This window comes from Rhinopithecus roxellana, chromosome 11 (assembly GCF_007565055.1).
Source record: "Rhinopithecus roxellana isolate Shanxi Qingling chromosome 11, ASM756505v1, whole genome shotgun sequence".
Lineage (NCBI taxonomy): Eukaryota > Metazoa > Chordata > Mammalia > Primates > Cercopithecidae > Rhinopithecus > Rhinopithecus roxellana.
Window position 1 is genome coordinate 99,471,738 of NC_044559.1, and position 18,779 is coordinate 99,490,516.

Here is an 18,779-nt window from a genome sequence, read left to right on the forward strand (position 1 = left end):
GCTAAGCCTGCAGTTGGTGAGAGGAACACCTCGAAGGACATCTGTGTGGCCCATCACAAGAGCAGTGTTTGACAGATGGCATTGCACCAACCATTGCTCCTGACAGGAAGCGCATCAGTAACCACGGGAACCACCAGAGACCAAGGACCACACCCTTTCACCAAATGGGAAGGTGGTCGTGGGGAGGAGAGCCCCAATATGTGCAGGCAGGAGGGCCTTAGGATTGGACTGGATTTAGAAAAACAAACGAGTGCTTGTTTATTTTGTTCTAGTTTCTAGAGTTGATTTATAAATCTTAATAATATTTACATATAAAAGTCTCATAAAGTTCTCATCCACTTTTAGACTTAAATATCCTAATTCAAGGGATTCTCAACGTTTTTTGGTGAGTCACTACTTGGCTGGAAAAGAAAGGAAAAAGAGAGGCACATTTACCCATTACATATGGATAATGATTTATAACATGAAAGTGAGTCTTGAATAAAGGCGTTCCGACTAAGCCCAAAAGAGCCACATCACAAAATGCAATTAGCTGGACTTCAAGACAAGATGGCAATGAAGGCACTGATGCCTTGAACCCTCCTCTACCATCATCTCACTGCAAGTAGCCTTAGTCTGTACAGATAGCAGCCTCTACAACAGTACCAGAAACTAACGGTAAAAAGTAACCATGTACCAGAAACTTGAAGGATTTCTGCCAAATTCACTTCCATGGAGCCAAGTGAGAACGTCACTGATGACCAGCAGACTGCCATGTCCACAAGGAAGAGAATTGGCCCAGGAAGTAGGCAAACATTCTTCACCACAGATGCCCATTATCTGGAGTAATGAGAGTCACACTGACTTGGGACAATGGTGAAGAAAGAAGGGTGGAGGAAGAAGGTTTCCTAGTGGCTCCAATAGGAAACCAGCCTGCGGCTACCAGCATGGAGTAACCTTGCTGACTGTCCCTTATTGAGGATGGACCAGGTAGAGAGAACAAAGTATGGAAAAAGACGCTCTCTGTTCTGCTTTTGCTTCCTCCAGCCCACTCAACCAGACCCTTTCAGTTTTGACCCTATGACAGAACTGATTGATCTTGTGGGGTTAATGCAAGAGGGAGTCAGGTAAGGGGGTGCTGCCTCTTACGACTGAACATTAGTATAACTTCCATGGTCACATTCCTCACTGTTGTCCTTAATTCATTCACCCTCAAAGGTTCTCTCAGCTCACATTATATTGAGTACCTTTGCTTGTCTGCTCTGGAACTGGGTGATTTCCTGGAATGCTATGAGACAGCCCTACCTTGATCTTTGACAGAGCCTATGGTTATCCAAGCATTTGGAATATACTTCAATCCTTGGCCTTTGTGAATCCTTTTGTGTATGGATAGTGTAAACAGAGACCATTCAACATATGACCTATTAAAAACCCTGAAGCATAGACATGTACAAGAAATTACCTAAAGGCACAGAAGAAAGGTCTTCCACTTAGATAAACGTGCTATATAAAACAGCAGAATAAAAACTTCAAAAATCAGATTCATGTACTTAATCATGTAAAAGAAGATAATATACATTTGTAAACTAATAGCAGATGAAATTATAAGTAGGTAATGGGACGAGATAAAGAAAGACCACATACAAATGAAATATAAGGTCACCAAATTGAAAGCCATGCTGGCAACAGTACATAGTAGACTTGAAAATGTTGTAAAATTAATTAGTGAGATACAGGTCAAGCATAAGAAGTTCTCTCTAAATAAAGAGGTAAAGACAATCTTTCTTTGTCTTTACTGATGATTGACCAAAGACAATAAAGAGACTGACTGTCAAAATGCAATCTCTTGAATAGTATGCGATATGGTCGCATCTAAATCTTCATCCAAATCTCATTTTGAATTGTAGATCCCCTAATTCCCACGTGTTGTGGGAGGGACCCAGTGGGAAATAATTGAACCATGGGGGTGGTTTACCCCATACTGTTCTGGGGATAGTGAGTAAGTCTCACATGATCAAGATCTGATGTTTTTGTAAAGAGTTTCTGCTTTCACTTGGATCTCATTTTTTTCCTTGTCTGCCTTTGACCTTCCACCAGGATAGTGTGGCCTCCTCAGCCCCATGGAACATGAGTCCATTAAACCTCTTTTTCTCTAGAAACTACCCAGTCTTGGATATGTCTTTATCAGCTATGTGAAAATGGACTAATATGGTATGTGTTCCTGAGAACTAAGGAGCATAGTGTGATTTAATAGAACAAAATGTTCCCACTACAAAAAAGACGAAGGAGCAGGGAAAAACAAGGAGGAGAAGGAGGAGGAGAAAAACAATGGAAGACTCCAAATCTATGCATTTTTTTCACTAAAATGTTTACATATCAATGACAAATTATATAAGAATCCCATTGTATCTTATCAAAATATCTTCTAAAACTAATGGACACAAATCTCCATAAGGAAATAACGATATGAATGACTATAAATTTCACTAAGACACTATTTGAAGATGATTTTAAAAACACATTAGAGAGTCTTAAGGATGGAATAAGATATTCCATGCAAATAAAATCCCCCCCAAAAGAGCAGAATTAGGTATCTCTATACCAGATAAAATAGATTTCAAGACAAAAACTGTAAAAAGAGACAAAGAAGGTCATTATATAATGACAAAGGGGTCAATTAAGCAAGATGATATAGCAATCAACACTGTAGCACCCAGATATATAAGGCAAATATTATTAGAGCTAAAGAGAGAGAGAGACCCTGATATAGTAACAGCCAGGGACTTCAATACCCCACTTTCAGCATTAGAAAGATCATCTAGACAGAAAATCAAGAAAAAAAATCGCTATAGACCAAATGGACCTAACAGACATTTACAGAACATTTCATCCAACAGTTGTAGAATACATATTCTTCTCCTCAGCACATGAAACATTCCCAAGGATAGACCATATGTCAGACCACAAAACAAGTCTCAAAATTTTTTAAAAAAATCATATCCAGTATCTTTTCTGACCACAATGGAATAAAACTAGAAATCAATAACAAGAGGAACTTTGGAAACAATATGAACACATGGAAATCAAACAATATGCTCTTAGATATAGTTTGGGTATTTGTCCCTGACCCAGTCTCATGTTAAATTGTAATCACCAATGTTGGAGTTCGGGCTTGGTGGGAAATGTTTAGATTATGGGGGTAGATCACTTATGAACGGCTTGAGCCATCCTCTTGGTGATAAATGAACTCGTGCTCTCAGTTCACACAAGATCTGGTCATTTAAAAGTGTGTGGCTCCTCCCCCACCCCACTCACTCTCTCTCTCTTGCTTCTGCTCTGGCCATGAGACACTGCTGCTCTCCTCTCACCTTCCACCATGATTATCAGCTTCCTGAGGCCTCCCCAGAAGCTGAGGAGATGCCAGTACCATGCTTCATGTAAAGACTGCAAAACCATGAGCCAATTTAATCTTTCTTTATCATTTATTCAGTCTCAGGTATTTCTTTACAGCAACGCAAGAAAAGACTAATATGCTCCTGAATGAACATTGAGTCATTGAAGAAATTAAAAAGAAACCTTAGAAATTTATTGAAATAAATGAAAATGCAAACACAACATTCCAAAACCTATGGAATACTGCACAAATGGTACTCAGAGGAAAGTTTATTGCAATAGATGCCTATATCAAAAAAGTAGAAAAACCTCAAATAAACAACTTTGTGTCTTAAAGAACTAGAAAAGCAAGAGCAAACTAAACCCAAAATTAGTAGAAGAAAATAATAAAGATCAGAGCAGAAATAAATGAAACTGAGATAAAAAGAGAAAAAAATCAACAAAATGAATTTTTTTGACAAGATAAGTAAAATGGACAAACTTTTAGCCAGACTAAGAAAAAAAAAAGAAGACCCAAATAAATAAAATCAGATATAAAAAAGAGATGTTACAACTGATACTGCTGAAATTCAAAGAATCATTAGGGACCATTATGTATAACTATCTGTCAATAAACTGGAAAACCTAGAAGAAATGGACAAATTCCTAGACACATGCAACCTACGAAGATTGAGCCATGAAGAAACACAAAATCTGAATAGACCAAAAACAAGTAACAAGATTGAAGCAGTAATAAAAATGTCTCCCATCAAATAAATGGCCAAGACATGGTTGGGCATGGTGGCTCACACCTGTAATCCCAGCACTTTGCGGGGCTGAGGCGGGCAGATCACTTGAGGTCAGGAGCTCAAGACCAGCTGGACCAACATGGGGAAACCCCATCCCCTGTCTCTACTAAAAATATAAAAATTAGCTAGGTGTGGTGGCGCATATCTGTAATCCCAGCTACTTGGGAGGCCGAGGCAGGAGAATCACTTGAACCCTAAAGGCAGGGATTGCAGTAAGCTGAGATTGCACCACTGCACTCCAGCCAGGGCAACAAAGCAAGACTCTGTCCAAAATAAATAAATAAATAAACAAACAAACAAACAAACAAATAAATAAGGACAGGACCTGATGGCTTCACTGCTAAACTCTCAAACACTTAAGAATTAGTAGCAATCCTACTCAAGCTATTCCAAAGAATCAAGAAGGAAGGAATACTTCCAAACTTACTCTACGAGACCAGTGTTATCCTAATACCACAAACAGACAAAGACACAACAAAGAAAGAGAGCTACAGACCAATATATCTAATACACATAGATGCAAAATTCCTCAACGTAATACTAGCAAATCAAATTCAACAACACACTAAAAAGATGATTCATCATGATCAAGTGACATTCACCCCAGGGATGTAAGGATGGTTCAACATATGTAAATCAATAAATGTGACACATCATCTGAACAGAATGAAGGAAAAGAACAACATGATCATTTCAATAGATGCCAAAGAAGCATTCAGTAAAATTCAACATTCCTTCATGATAAAATTTCCCAAAAACCTGGGTATGGAAGGAACATATCTCAACACAATAAAAGCCATATATAACAGACTGACAGTATCATACTGCATGAGGAAAAAGTGAAAGCCTTTTCTCTAAGATCTGGAACAAGACTAGCATGCCCACTGTCACCACTTTTATTCAACATAATACTAGAAATTCTAGTCAGAGCAACTGGACATGAGAAAGAAATAAAGGGCATTCAAATTGTAATGGGAGAAGTCAAATTATCCTTGTTTGCAGATGATGCAATCTTATATTTAGAAGAAACTAAATATCCCACAGAAAACGATCAGAACTGATAAATAGTAAAGTTTCAGGATATGAAATCAATATACAAAAATAAGTAGCATTTCTATATGCCAACAATGAACAATCTGAAAAAGAAATCAAGAAAGTAATCCAATTTATCATAGCTACAAATAAAACAAAATGCCTAGAAGAAGTGAAAGTTATCTAAAATGAAAACTATGAGACATTGAGGACACAAAAAATGGAAAGTTACTCCATGTTCATAGATAGGAAGAATCAATATTGTTACAATGCCTATACTACCCAAGGCAATCTACAGATTCAGTTGAGTCAAGTGTTAGTTTCCTTTGGCAACACCCTTACAGACACACCCAGGATCAGTACTTTGCATCCTTCAATCCAGTCAAGTTGACACTCAGTATTAATCATCACTGCTATCCTAAGCAAAAAGAATAGAGCTGGAGGCATCACATTATCTGACTTCAAATTATACTACAAAGCTATAGTAACCAAAAAAGCATGGGACTGGCATAAAAACAGACACACTGACTAATGGAAGAGAACAGAGAACCCAGAAATAAATTCCCACATTTACAGCCAACTTATTTTTGACAAAGGTGCCGAGAACATACGCTGGGGAAAAGGCAGTCTCTTCAATAAATGGTGTTGGGAAAACGGGATATCCATAAGCAGAAGAATGAAACTAGACCCCTGTCTCATGCCACATACAAAAATTAAATCAAAATAGATTAAATACTTATATCTAAGACCTCAAACTATGAAACTATTACAAGAAAACATTGAGGAAACACTCCAGGACATTGGGCTGGGCAAAGATTTCCTGAGATCACACAGCAAAAACGGACAAATGGGATTACATCAAGCATAGCAAAGGAAACAATAAAGTAAAGAGACAATCCACAGAATGGGAGAAAATATTTGCAAATTACCCATCTGACAAGGGTAAACCAGAACATATAAGGAGCTCAAATAACTCAACAGAAAAAAAATCCAATTTAAAAATGGTAAAAGAACTGCATAGATATTTCTTAGAAAAGGATGTACAAATAGCTAACACATATATGAAAAAATGCTCAACATCATTAGTCATCAGAGAAACACAAGTGAAAACTACAATAAGATATAATCTCACCCCAGTTAAAATGGTTTTTATGAAAAAGACAGGCAATAATGATTGCTGGTGAGGATGTAGAGAAAGGGGAACCCTTGCAAGCTGCTGGTGAGAATGCAAATTAGCACAGCCATTTTGGAAAACAATATGGATGTTCCTCAAAAAACTAAAAATCAAACTCTCTTATGATCCAGCAATCCCACTGCTGGGTATATATCCAAAACAACAAAAAAAGGAAAATTAGTATATCAAAGCGATATCTGCATTCCCATGTTTATTGCAGCACTACTTATAATACTAAGATATAGAATAAAACCTGTGTCCATCAGCAGATGAACGGATAAGAAATCCTGTTGTTTGAAACAACATGGATGGAACTGAAGGATATTATGTTAAATAAAATAAACTAGGCACAAAAAGACAAATATTTCATGTTCTCATTCATATATGGGAGCTAAAAAAAAAATTCGAGCTCATGGAGGTAGAGAATAGAATAGAATGGTGGTTAGCAGAGGCTGGGAAGGGTAGTGGAAAGGGGGACAGAAAGGGTAAAAAATACAGTTACACAGAAGGAGTAAGATCTAGAGTTTGGCAGCATAATGGGGCAACTATAATAAATTAACAATAATTTATTGCATATTTTAAAATAACTAAGAGTGGAATTGGAATGTTTCTAACACAAAAAAATGATAAACGCTTGAAGTTATGGATACCCCAATGTATTAGTCTGTTCGCACATTGCTATAAAGAATTGAGAATGGGTAATTTATAAAGAAAAGAGGTGTAGCTGACTCACAGTTCTGCAGGCAGTATAGCAAGCATGGCTTGGGAGGCCTCAGGAAACTTACAATCATGGTGGAGGGTGAAGGGGAAGCAAGCGTGTCTTCACATGGCAGCAGGAGAGAGAGAGCAAAGGGGTAAGTGCTACACACTTTTAAACAACCAGATCTCCTGAGAACTCCAATATGAGAACAGCAAGGGGGAAGTTTGCCCCCATGATTCAATCACCTCCAACCAGGCCCCTCCTTCAACATGTGGGGATTACAATTGGATATGAGATTTGGGCGGGGACACAGAACTAAACCATATCACCCAGTTACCATGATTTGATTATTATACATTTTATGTTTGTAGCAAAATATCACATGTACCCCATAAATACGTACAACTAACATGCATCCATAATACTTGAAAATGAAAAATTTAAAAAACAGATTCTTGAAAGAAAAAGGACATAATAATAAATTTCTGACTTGGGTCAAATTGATATTTATATGAAAGCAACCTAAAGCTGTTCTTAGATATCAAAGACTCAGGTAAAAAAACCCAAGTTCCCTTAAGGAAACTGCTCAAAGATACTAGCCAAAACACCTAGAGATAATTGAAAATTAAATACTAAAAACAAAGGCATCAAGGCTTTAAAGAACTATGGAAACCAAAGCCAATAAAAACGTTAAGATCATCCTACGTAGTTATTTTGAATTTGGTTACAAAATGGTATAGAAAAAGTATCTGCCAGAGATAATCTAGAAGGTTACAAAAGGCCAATTCGTAATAGAAGTCACATGAACCTTCACAGACCAAAAGACATAGAATAAAATGAAGAAAACTTTTTAAGTATAAGGAGAAACTCACAACAATAACAAATATATGGGACAAAAAATCAGAATAAAGCAATGTCAGATTAAGAAAGTGAAAATAAACAACACATGGGGGATCTGAATAACAAATACTAAGGCTAAATTAATAAATATCCCACTTTTTAAACCTATAAAAAGATCGCTTTCTTTCAAGTGTTCTTGGCACATTTAAAAAGCTGACCACATACTGGGCCATAAGGCCTCAAATCCCCCAAAGTGTAAATTGTTGTCAACCAAATTCTCTGCCCACAAAGAAGTAAATGAAACAATTGAAAGGAAAAGCTCTATAACATGAACAAAAAATCTCAACCCTTGTAAATTTAAAAAATACTTTCTAATATATCCATCTAAGGTAATAATTTTATAAATGGGAAATGTTTTAAAAGCAAATATATTTACCACGTCTTTAAAAAAAAATGAAAACTACCTATGACAAGTGAGGGAATGATTAAGATACTTGCTAAGTGATATTAGGCAAATTAATCTGTCGGAGCCTGTATTTTCTTATCTGTAAACTGGGGATAATTATCTCCTTCCATGGGTTGCTGTGAAGATTATATTAGATAATGCTTGTGAAATATTTCAACCTCTGTGCTTAGTATCAAGAGAACATCAGTAGGTCTTATCTATTAAGATTGTCATTGAAGTTATGCTTATGATGAGTCTGCAATAATCCAGAGAAATGCTGATATTGTTGAGGGGAAAGTGTGGAATAGTAATGTGAAATACATTCAACTGAAACAACAGTAAATAAGTATGTGTAACCCAAATAAAATTGTGCCTCAGTCACTCACCTGAAGCACTGACTTAGCACAGTGACAAAGCAAAAGAAACACAAACTGATTCTTAGAAAGCTGTGAACCATGTAGCTGCTTATGAATAGAGAGGTGTGGCTTACCTCACCTGTTACACATCTAACAGTGAACTTCCTAAAAAAGTCTCTTTGAAATGTTGCCCTCTGGAGTCTCACTTTTCATGACAACTCAAATCTGTCTTTCTGCCTCTCAGGACCTGGGATCTCTTCCCTTCAGGTCCTTCTTCATCCCTTCTTACAGGGCTAGCCATCATTCTCTGCTTGTCTTACTTGCATTCCCATCCATTACTTCCCTCTGACAAATAAACAAATATTTCTTGGGACTTACCCTTTTTTAAGGGGGTTGGTTTGGTTTTACTATGTGACTATTTAAAATTCAATAACTGTATCTCTGTCATGTAACAGGAAGCAACATTGACGTTTTCCCTCTGCAACAACAATACATGAAAAACAAAACAAACTGGAAGGAAATACACTAGAAAGCAACACTAATTGTTTCTGGACAATGAGGCTACAACTTGTTCCTGCCATTTTCTACTTTACTTTTGATTTCAAATTTTCTACAATGCACGTCTTACTTTTTAAAAAAATGTGAGATAAAATTCACATGCTACACAACTTATTCTTTTAAAGTATACAATTCAGTGGTGTTTATGATATTCACAGGGTGGTGCAACCATTCCTGCTATTTAATTCCAGAATATTTCCATTATCCCCCAAAGAAACCTTGTATCCACTAGCAGTCATTCTCTATTCTCATTCGCCCCAGCTCTGGCAACCACAAATCTACTTTCTGTCTCTACAGATTTTCCTATTCTGGATACTTCATGTGAACGGAATCATGCAATATGTGGCCTATTGTGTCTGTCTTCTTTCACTTAGTGTAGTATTTGCAGTTTCATCCATATTGTAGCACCTTTCAGTACTCCATTACTTTTTATGGCTGAACAATATTCTTAGACATATTATTTCTATAATGAGAAAGACGTTTTAGCTTTTTAAAAACTAATGGATAGATTAAGTATAACCCTTGATTGTCACTTCTACTAAGAGTACAACCCAATCATAATATATGATTTTTGATAACACATAAATTGTTTTTCAAAATCATATGTATATAAAAAGCATAGAGAGTCTGCTAAACCTGTTTCTTTCTCTGACTCAAGCTCTCACATAAAAAAAAACCCCACAGGAATCAAAATGATGTTTTTCTGAATATCAAACACAGAAATTGAACCATATAAAAAGACAGCTGTGGATATTCAGGACAAACACATACAATTCTATCTCAAACAGAAGATGAAAAATTCTTGGCTTTTAAATCTTGAGCATTCAAAGGGAATACTTACGGTAACTGAAATGAGCAATTTTAAAAAACTGGAAACACCGTACATGAAATATTCTGTGGCAATCAATTGTAGTTAAAGATAATCTAAGCTCAGATCAATATAGCATAATTCAGCTTTACATTCATTAAGAAGAAAGTAGTTCCAAATTTGTTCGTATGCATGCCATGTATGTATTTGTGTACCTGGAAATCACAAACACATAAATATTGATGCACACTCAGTGCCCAAATTTAACGTTGCAATCTTTACTTGGAAAGGCAGACTTCTACACATTTTCAGTGACAAGGGAGACATCCTGATGGAAGCTAACAGTAGCTAGCTCATATAAAGTAATGGTTCACGCAAACATAGAATTCTGTAAAGGAAGGACTTACCCTGGACATAAAATGTGAGGTGTTTCAAACACACTGAGGGTGGAGTCGGGTGGTGACCAGTAGTAGGGCACTGGTGGTGTACTGGTTCTTGATCTAGGTGCCAGTTACATAGGTATGTTCAGTTTGCAAAAAGTCATCAAGATGTACATTTGCAATCTGCATACATTTCTCTATGTGTTATACTTCAATACTTTCTTAAAGTAAAAAAAAAGAAAGAAAGAAAGAAACAAGAAACTCTACACATTGATTTTGGAGGCCCTATCATCCTCATGGGGGTGGGGTTTAGCTAAGAGCTGGATGGGGAAGCTTTGTCAAGAATTAATAATCAAAATATTGGTCAAGTCTTTAGAGATGGCAAAGTTGTAAGCGCTCATTTGAGAAAGCTAATACCAAGGCTGTAGACTGTGGGTGTTTAAAAACCCATACTCATGAAGAAAAGTCTCCACAGCCTTCTGTAGTAAGTTACACATTGAAAGCATTCTCTAAAGATGTTACCAGGTTAGCTTCTGGAGCAGCAGGGTGACCACCTGCTGTGGTCTTCTGATACAATGACAATCAAGCAATTGTATGTAAACATTTATGAGACTATCATGTGCTCGTTAGGACTAGGCTGTGCTTTGATTCAGGCAAAGGAAGAAACGTTTTTTCAGGTTTTCACAGCAAAGTTAGACCATAAATGCAAAAGTGCTGGTGGAAAATTAACCAGACTTCTTAAGATCTCTTACTTTCCAGCTAGTATTTTTCAGGGCATGTTCCTATACCTTCCAACTTTAGGTAGAAATTATTACATGAAAGATTGTACAATTTTAAAAAGCAGGATGAAGCACTGTTTGTGGAAGTGGAAAATGATACCAGTCTGGAGTGCGACTAGAAATTTTAAGTCAAAAGACTTTAAAATGTCATAACTTTCATCCAATTTTAAGGTTTTATTCCTGGAAAAACAATAAATATATAGAAAAAGATTGCATTTAAAGAATGTTCATCAGCTGGGTATGGTGGCTCAAATCTGTAATCCCAGCACTTTGGGAGGCCGAGGCAGGCAGATCACGAGGTCAGGAGTTCGAGACCAGCCTGGCCAACATAGTGAAACCTCGTCTCTACTAAAAATACAAAAATTAGTTGGGTGTGGTGGCACATGCCTGTAGTCCAAGTTACTTGGGAGGTTGAGGCAGGAGGCGAGGTTGCAGTAAGCCGAGACCACGCCATTGCACTCCAGGCTGGGTGACAGAGTGAGACTCTGTCAAAAAAAAAAAAAAAAAAAAAAAAAAAAAAAAGAATGTTCATCATCATATCACTATTTGTGGAAACAAAAATAACTTTAGAAGTCCAAACACAGGAGATGGGTTAAAGAAAAATGAATATATGTCCACCAAAAATGTGTTATAGGAGTACACTTATTATTATATTAAGATGGTCATGATAAATCTTTAAATTAAAAAAGATTTAAAAATTTACAGAATAACAGCACTCCTTAAAAATTATGTGCCTAAATACACACAAAAAGATTGAGATAGAGATATACTAAAATACTAATGCCAACATCTTTTATAGGATAGGATTATAATTCATTTTAATTTTTTTATTTTTCTCATCTATATATTCCATCTCTTCTATAGTGAACATATGTTCTTTGTGAAACAAAGAAATTTTACAAAAAAGAGGGCATGGAGGTAGGAAAACAAGGAAATAAAATACCTTTGTGTGTGAGAAAACATTCTTCCTTCATTATGTGAAATTAACATCTACTCTTGACCTCTGTGTACCTTAAGAACTTTGTGTGAAATGTCTTTTATATGGTAGGGAACAGCCTTGCTGCTCCTGGACCCTTCTTTTCAATCCTGAGCAGATGTCCCACTCATCAATATATCATCTTGGAGTTCCTGGTTATTCAGTTCCCTTTACTTCTATCAAAGGAACTAATACCTCAATAGGCCCAACCACAAAAACTACATAGCCCCTCAGCCTAGAGCAATGCAACAAGGATATACCTGTTGCATGCTAGGTGTAGGAACAAGGCCATGGGAAAACATTCTCTAATCCTTCCAGATCAAGTCATGAGACTTTGAGAGATTTCAGTAGTCATGTCAGAAAATAGTCCCTGGTCTACTTCAAATAAATAGAGTTTAAAGAATATTAGAATCTGATCTAAGGGTTCATTGTTGACTTTTGTTTGATACACACAAAGGGAAACAAGTTCCTTTACTTGAAGCCTCTTTCCAGGAGCTTTAATGATCAGCTGCCAAATTTAGCCTTTGGCTCCATGTCCACTGTGTCGATTATTCTCCCATGCTTACTGAAGTGAGGCCAAATCTCATCCCTATTTAGAGAGAACAAATGCAGATATCTTGATGAAATGGAGAGCTGGTGAACCTGTATTGTAAAGAGCCAGGAGAACATACTCTAATGAATGGAAGCACATGGGCCTCATGGCTTATGTTTTAAAAGTACGTTCACATGAAAGGATCAATTGCCGTGGGCGTGTTATATGAGACATAGAGAGGAGGGGAAGATACAGAGAAGGCAGTCAAGATTGGCTGCTCATTGGACTCACTGGGGGATTTGTTTTGTTTTGCATACTGCTATCTGTACAAGAATGTTCTTGGCAGCACTATCCAAAATAGCCAACAACTGGAAACAACCCATCAACAGTAGAATGGATAAAAAATAATAAAGTGAGGCCTATTTATACAATGGAATATTATACACCACTAAAAATGAATGAACTACTGCTACATACATTATGGACGAATCTCAGAAACATAATATTGAAGTCAGGCACAAAAGAATACATAGGATATGATTTCATTTATATAAAGTCCAAAAGCAGGCAAAACGAATTTATGGTATTAGAAGTCAAGATAAGGGTTACATTGACTGGGTAGTGGCTGGATAGGGGCATGAGAAGGGCTTCTGGGTGCTGGTAATGTTCTGTTTCTATATTTAGGTGCTGGTTATGTGAGTGTATTCAATTTAGGAAAATTTTTTATATACTTATAATTTGTTTTTCAAATATAACATATACTTCGATAAAATGGTTTTAGTTCAGATTCCTGGGCCCTAACATGGATCTACTAAAACTGTAGGCTCTAAGTTCTTTGAGGTATTCAGTGTAAAGCAAGGTTGGGAATCACTACACCAGATGATCTATATCCACTGGTGTGCAGAAGCCAGCCCCTACTAGCCCACAAGAACTAGCTGTTAAATTTTTAGGAATTTTGCAGGCCCATTAGTGCCAGTATTAAAAATTAAATTACATCAATTTACAATTACATAAATTATACTAAAAACAAAGATAATAAGTACTCAAAACGCATCACTTTCTAGTTATTTCTGTTTACTATTATCTATATTTTGAGGCTATTCATGCCAATTTTATCTACATGGTGAAAGTACAATACAGTGGTGTGACACCGCGTCATCTCTTTCCAACTCTGTGCTCAGCCACATCAGCAGCTTGAAACTGGATGTGGTGGGAATATTTACACCATAGAAATCAGCAGCCACTACCAATCAGTGCTTGCTTTATTGTTCTAGATCTAAGAAAATAATTTAAAACTGTTAATAATGGAGATTAAACTTAAAAGTGTGCTATATGTGTAGGTGTTGCCCTATGAATAGTACGTTTGAAAAATATTCTTTCAGTATTAAAAATTATCATCCGGTTCAGCAAGGAAGTGATTCACATCATGGATGAATGAGTAGACTTCTGACATATGTCTTTGATGTTTCACTTTTGTCTTACTGATTAACATAAAAAAAAATACCTGCCAGCATTTATATGGGAGCTGCACCCCTTAATCAACTGCAACATAGGTTGGCCTATGAATAGAAGAGTTCTGCAAAAAACAACAAAAGCATACTGTGAGACCTAACTGGCTATACTGAATTTACAATAACAAGTATTACAGAGTTTATTATTATTTGTAAACAGTGTACTATACATTCTTTATGTCACTAAAATTTATGTCAATTTGTGTATGCATATACATGCATTTTACTTTTTTCCAGGAGAGCTGGTTGATTTACCAGGTCATCACCACCTACACCCCTCCTATGTTTAAGATTCCATGACTCTCTATTATGGTTTAAGAAATAAGCAAACAAAATAAGGTCTGGTTATGGCCTATTAAGCATGAATTTCAGCATAAGATATAGTAACCACTATTCTTTAGGACCTCATGACTCAAAGTGTGGTCCACAGACCAGCAGCACTGGCATCAATGCGGAGCTTGTTAGAAATGCATGATCTCAGGCCCCATCCCAGAATTACTGAATCAGAATCTGCACTTTAACAAGATGCCCATTCTTGTTGTACACACATGAAAGCTTGAGCACAGCTTTAAAAGCAATTAATTCCTTGGTAAAAATAAAAACTTACATATAATCAGTTTGAGATTAGTAGAAGGTTAAGGACAATATAGCAACTGGTGAGTTCTCAGCACCTAGCCCCAGTTCAGCCACTTCATAGCACTGGGAAAGACATATACTTGCTACTTTTAAATTTGAAGAAAAGGACATCCATCTTGCAATATGCATTTACCAAATATTAAAAGTGAAATTGCACCATCAGGATAATAAAGTCTATTCTAGGCCACTTGGATTATTACCAAAAAAGGAAAAACAGGTACAAGTATTTAAAAAAATATATCAAAGCAGTAGCTTTCCTCCACATATGTGATGAATTGGAGGTGTTGGCAAGGACTCGGTTCCAAAAGTCCAAAGCAGGGCAGCAAGTGCCACATGACAAAATGTGGCAGCTGGGGAGAGGAGTGCAGACAACACTTCCCAGCGATGTAATTCAGGCCAGGGTACTTATCAAGTGCTGCCAGTGAAATGGGGAAATTGTGGTGTTTATGCTTTTCCTATCAACGTATCAGTCAGCAACACGTGACAAAAAGAAAAGGCAGGAGCAGCATACCTCAAATACTCAATACTACAGTGAATTGAAATGAAGGTAGGAAAGTCTCACATTTCAAAATTGAAAGCAAAAATTTTCTACTGGCAATAATATTCTCTGGAAATATTTCTTAGTTATCTGGCTGGAAATAGTGGCTTTGAGATACAAAGTTCCATGTAGAACACACGTTAGCTACTTAGGAACAGTATCTGGAAGAAAATGAGAGCCACAAATCTGCAAAAGAAACTTGGTATTAGTTTGCAGCAGAAACTAAGGCAATAAAATAATTCAATGCAAGTAAATTTTGGCAACCTTAGAGTGTGAAGAAAACAAATGTAATGGAGACTGGGCCACTGGAACCGAGAGAGACCACTGGGCCTGTTGTGTTCAAGAAAAAAAAGGTTCCTATAACCATTCCTTGCAAATCAGAATTCAAATGACTCTAGTAAATTTAGAGACAAAATGATACAACTGCCCTAATATGTTAAAACACTTTCTTTTGACATACTCTAGGAAGGCTAAGAAGAGAGCTAACTCTTATTGAGCACCTACTATGTGCTTTACATGCATGAGGCTTTTATAACATCCTCATAACCCTCTGACGGGGGAGGGGATACTGTTCCCATTTTACAGTTGAGGAAAGTAAGGTCATATTTCACCTAAGTTGCATAGTTAATGAAAAGCCAGAGTTTGGTCAAAATGAAAAAGCACCAAACAGATCACATAACAAAGACAGCTTGGAAGGGTTCTTGTAACAAAGACAGCTTAGAAGGGTGTTATGTTTTGAATAAGAGAAAAAGACTATTTTATCTCAGCACCACCGAAGACAAGTGAGGTTTCTCCTAGTACTCACCATATCTTTACACGACTAGAATTCTCTTATCAGCATTTCTGGATGTACCTTGGGTTTCAGATGTATATCATACTTGCTAGTTGTATTTCAGGCTACGTTGGAAGATTTAGAAGACTTGGCACTTTTCAGGCAATGTTATGTAACGGAACTGGGCTTTGGCTGGGACTTGGAAGCCTGGGTTCAGTTCAGACTGTGTCACTTATTAACTATGAGAGTAGTCAAGTTACGTTGCTTCTCTGGGTGCCAGTGTTTTCCATCCACATGAGGTTGGGCTAGGTATCCTTAATAAGGACATTCCTGGATCCATGATTCAACTCTCTATGACCCAACTGTTTAAGATTGTGACAACTTCCATCAAAATACATTTAAAATGACCTAAACAGTTAGCCAATTTATCTAGGCAAAAATGTTATGTAGTTGAAATTTAAATACAAAATTTAGAAAGTAGAAACAAACCCAGAAGAATAACTTCTATACTCCAACATCTGCAAGAGTAACCTGGAATGAAATGGTTTAAAGTGTTGCTTTTGGTGGTGGGTTGGGGGAGGTGTTATTTAGAGCAAATATATGTTCAAGTTCTTAGACAGCATTGGGTACAAATCCAAACTCTGTTTCCTAGTAGTTCTTCAACATCTCTGAGTTCCATTTCTTGGCTCTGTAAAGTTGGAATTGATAATGAATATTAGCTGCAATTTAGTTAACGTGTCTGGCATCTAGTAGGGGCATAAATGCTAGTTTATTGTTATCACAGCAGTCATTAGGGGTTTGGTCTATGGTTGGATAACAATTCAAAGGAAATTTCTCCACAGAGAGATGGAACCTAAGATCATAACCTTATTAACACTGGGAACTTGCCATTAACCTGTGTCTATGCAATAAATAAACTCAGGTGCACAGTGGAGACATGTAATTGCTTTCTTCTAGACCTATTGGCATCGCTTTCTTTGTAAAACTTGCTAATTCGTTCTCTAGTGGATAAAGCCCGATCAGAGGCATGCTGATGTATGTGATGACAGAGCTCAAGGAAGTTTCTGAAGACAGGAGTGTCCTGGGACATCTGGAAAAAGTGACAGTCATAATCACATGTCCATCTTTTTTGGCGTCTTTTGCCAGTTTTCCAGTATCAGTCCTATAGGCACAAGGAACAAAAGGTGCCAGGAAAAGGAGGAAGTGGGTTCTATTTATTTACAAACTAAAAATAAAAAAATTCTGATGCTAACAAATAACTAATCTGTAAATATCCCATCCATTGGAGTTATTGCTTCTTGACCCTTCCCCCAAAAGCTTTCCCTTTCCTTTCCCTCTTCCCTGCTGCCCACACACTCACCCATCTCCTGCCCTCATCTACACACACTTTTTGGAACTCATTTTTCCCTCCCTCTCCAAGTTTTGTTTTGGTCTTGTGATGTTGGTGGGAAGCCTGGCGGAGAAGGGAAGCATTCAAATCACCTATGCTCTTTAAACCCTAAAACATGAAGCCAGAGGGAAACTTGAATGGCCTATTTTCTAAAAGGAAGACCAAGAGAAAGTTTTAAACATTTCTCTGTTTTCTACAGGTATATTTCTTCAGCAAAAAATGGCAGAATTTCAAATGTTTCCAGCCATTTTAAAAGAGGTAAGTCATGCATACTAACCAAAACCTTATGAAATTCAAAAGAGAAAACAAATGATTGCTAAATGATTATTATTAGAGATACCATGCTAATTCCTAGATCTCTTTTGTTCATAATGTTATATGATTCAAAGTATAATTTTAGTGCTTAAAATTATAGGTTTATGGCTGCTATATTTATATTGATATTTTTATACAAAATATTGATATTTTATATAAAACTAGCTAAGAAGGATTAACAACTGTTACAAATTATGAAAAGAAAGAGGGAAAAAAGGAAGTAGGGGAACAGAAGAGAGAGAAGCCTGTCAATTCAGGCAAAACTTGAAAAAGGCTTGCTTAATATTTGGTTGTTATCAGGACTTTGGTTAGGATTTATCTATTGTGTATCCCAATCCATCTATGTGGTGTCTTTCAGACAAACTGAGGTTCCAGGAAAAATCCAGTACTTTTAAACATTATGCCAAATTATTATGCTTTCTCAAAGACGCTGTGCAGATTCAAACAGCTCACAATTTTAGGTTACTATGCTTGTGAAGCAACAACATCTTTGAGTTTGAGATACTGCAATTTAGCGGTTCTGGATGACTACATAATCTCTCCCTGTTGGGTTGAAATTCTACATTCTACCCTTTCCCAAACTCTCACCGATTAATCATCTACCCAGACAAAAAAATGTGCTTGGAAATATTTTTTTCATGCATATATGGAATTGCAAAGTAATTCCACAGAGTGGAAAATGCTGAACTTCTCATAAATGTACTACTGATCCCCAATTCAGCCTTCTGGCAAGTATAATCTTGATTAATTCTCTATTGTTTCATACCTAAATGTTTAACATCTTGCCTTTTAAATCTTCCATAAAATCTTCAAGGCCAGAGACCCCACAATAAAAACTTTCTTATATCTTTGAAAGTGTCATGCCAGGAAGTACACA

General features: G+C 36.7%; 1 protein-coding gene across 12 annotated transcripts in view; it reads right to left on the minus strand.

Annotated features, from left to right (window-relative positions):
• Nucleotides 1-18,779, minus strand: part of RHOBTB1 (Rho related BTB domain containing 1) — a 131,528-nt gene that overhangs the window by 52,969 nt on the left and 59,780 nt on the right. The window contains exon 3 of one of the 12 annotated variants that reach the window (XM_030941058.1): nucleotides 16,231-16,885. The exons of the other annotated variants lie outside the window; for them this stretch is intronic. The gene's annotated coding sequence lies outside the window, so the exon portion shown is untranslated. The remainder of the gene's footprint in view (nucleotides 1-16,230; nucleotides 16,886-18,779) is intronic. 12 annotated transcript variants of the gene reach the window in all.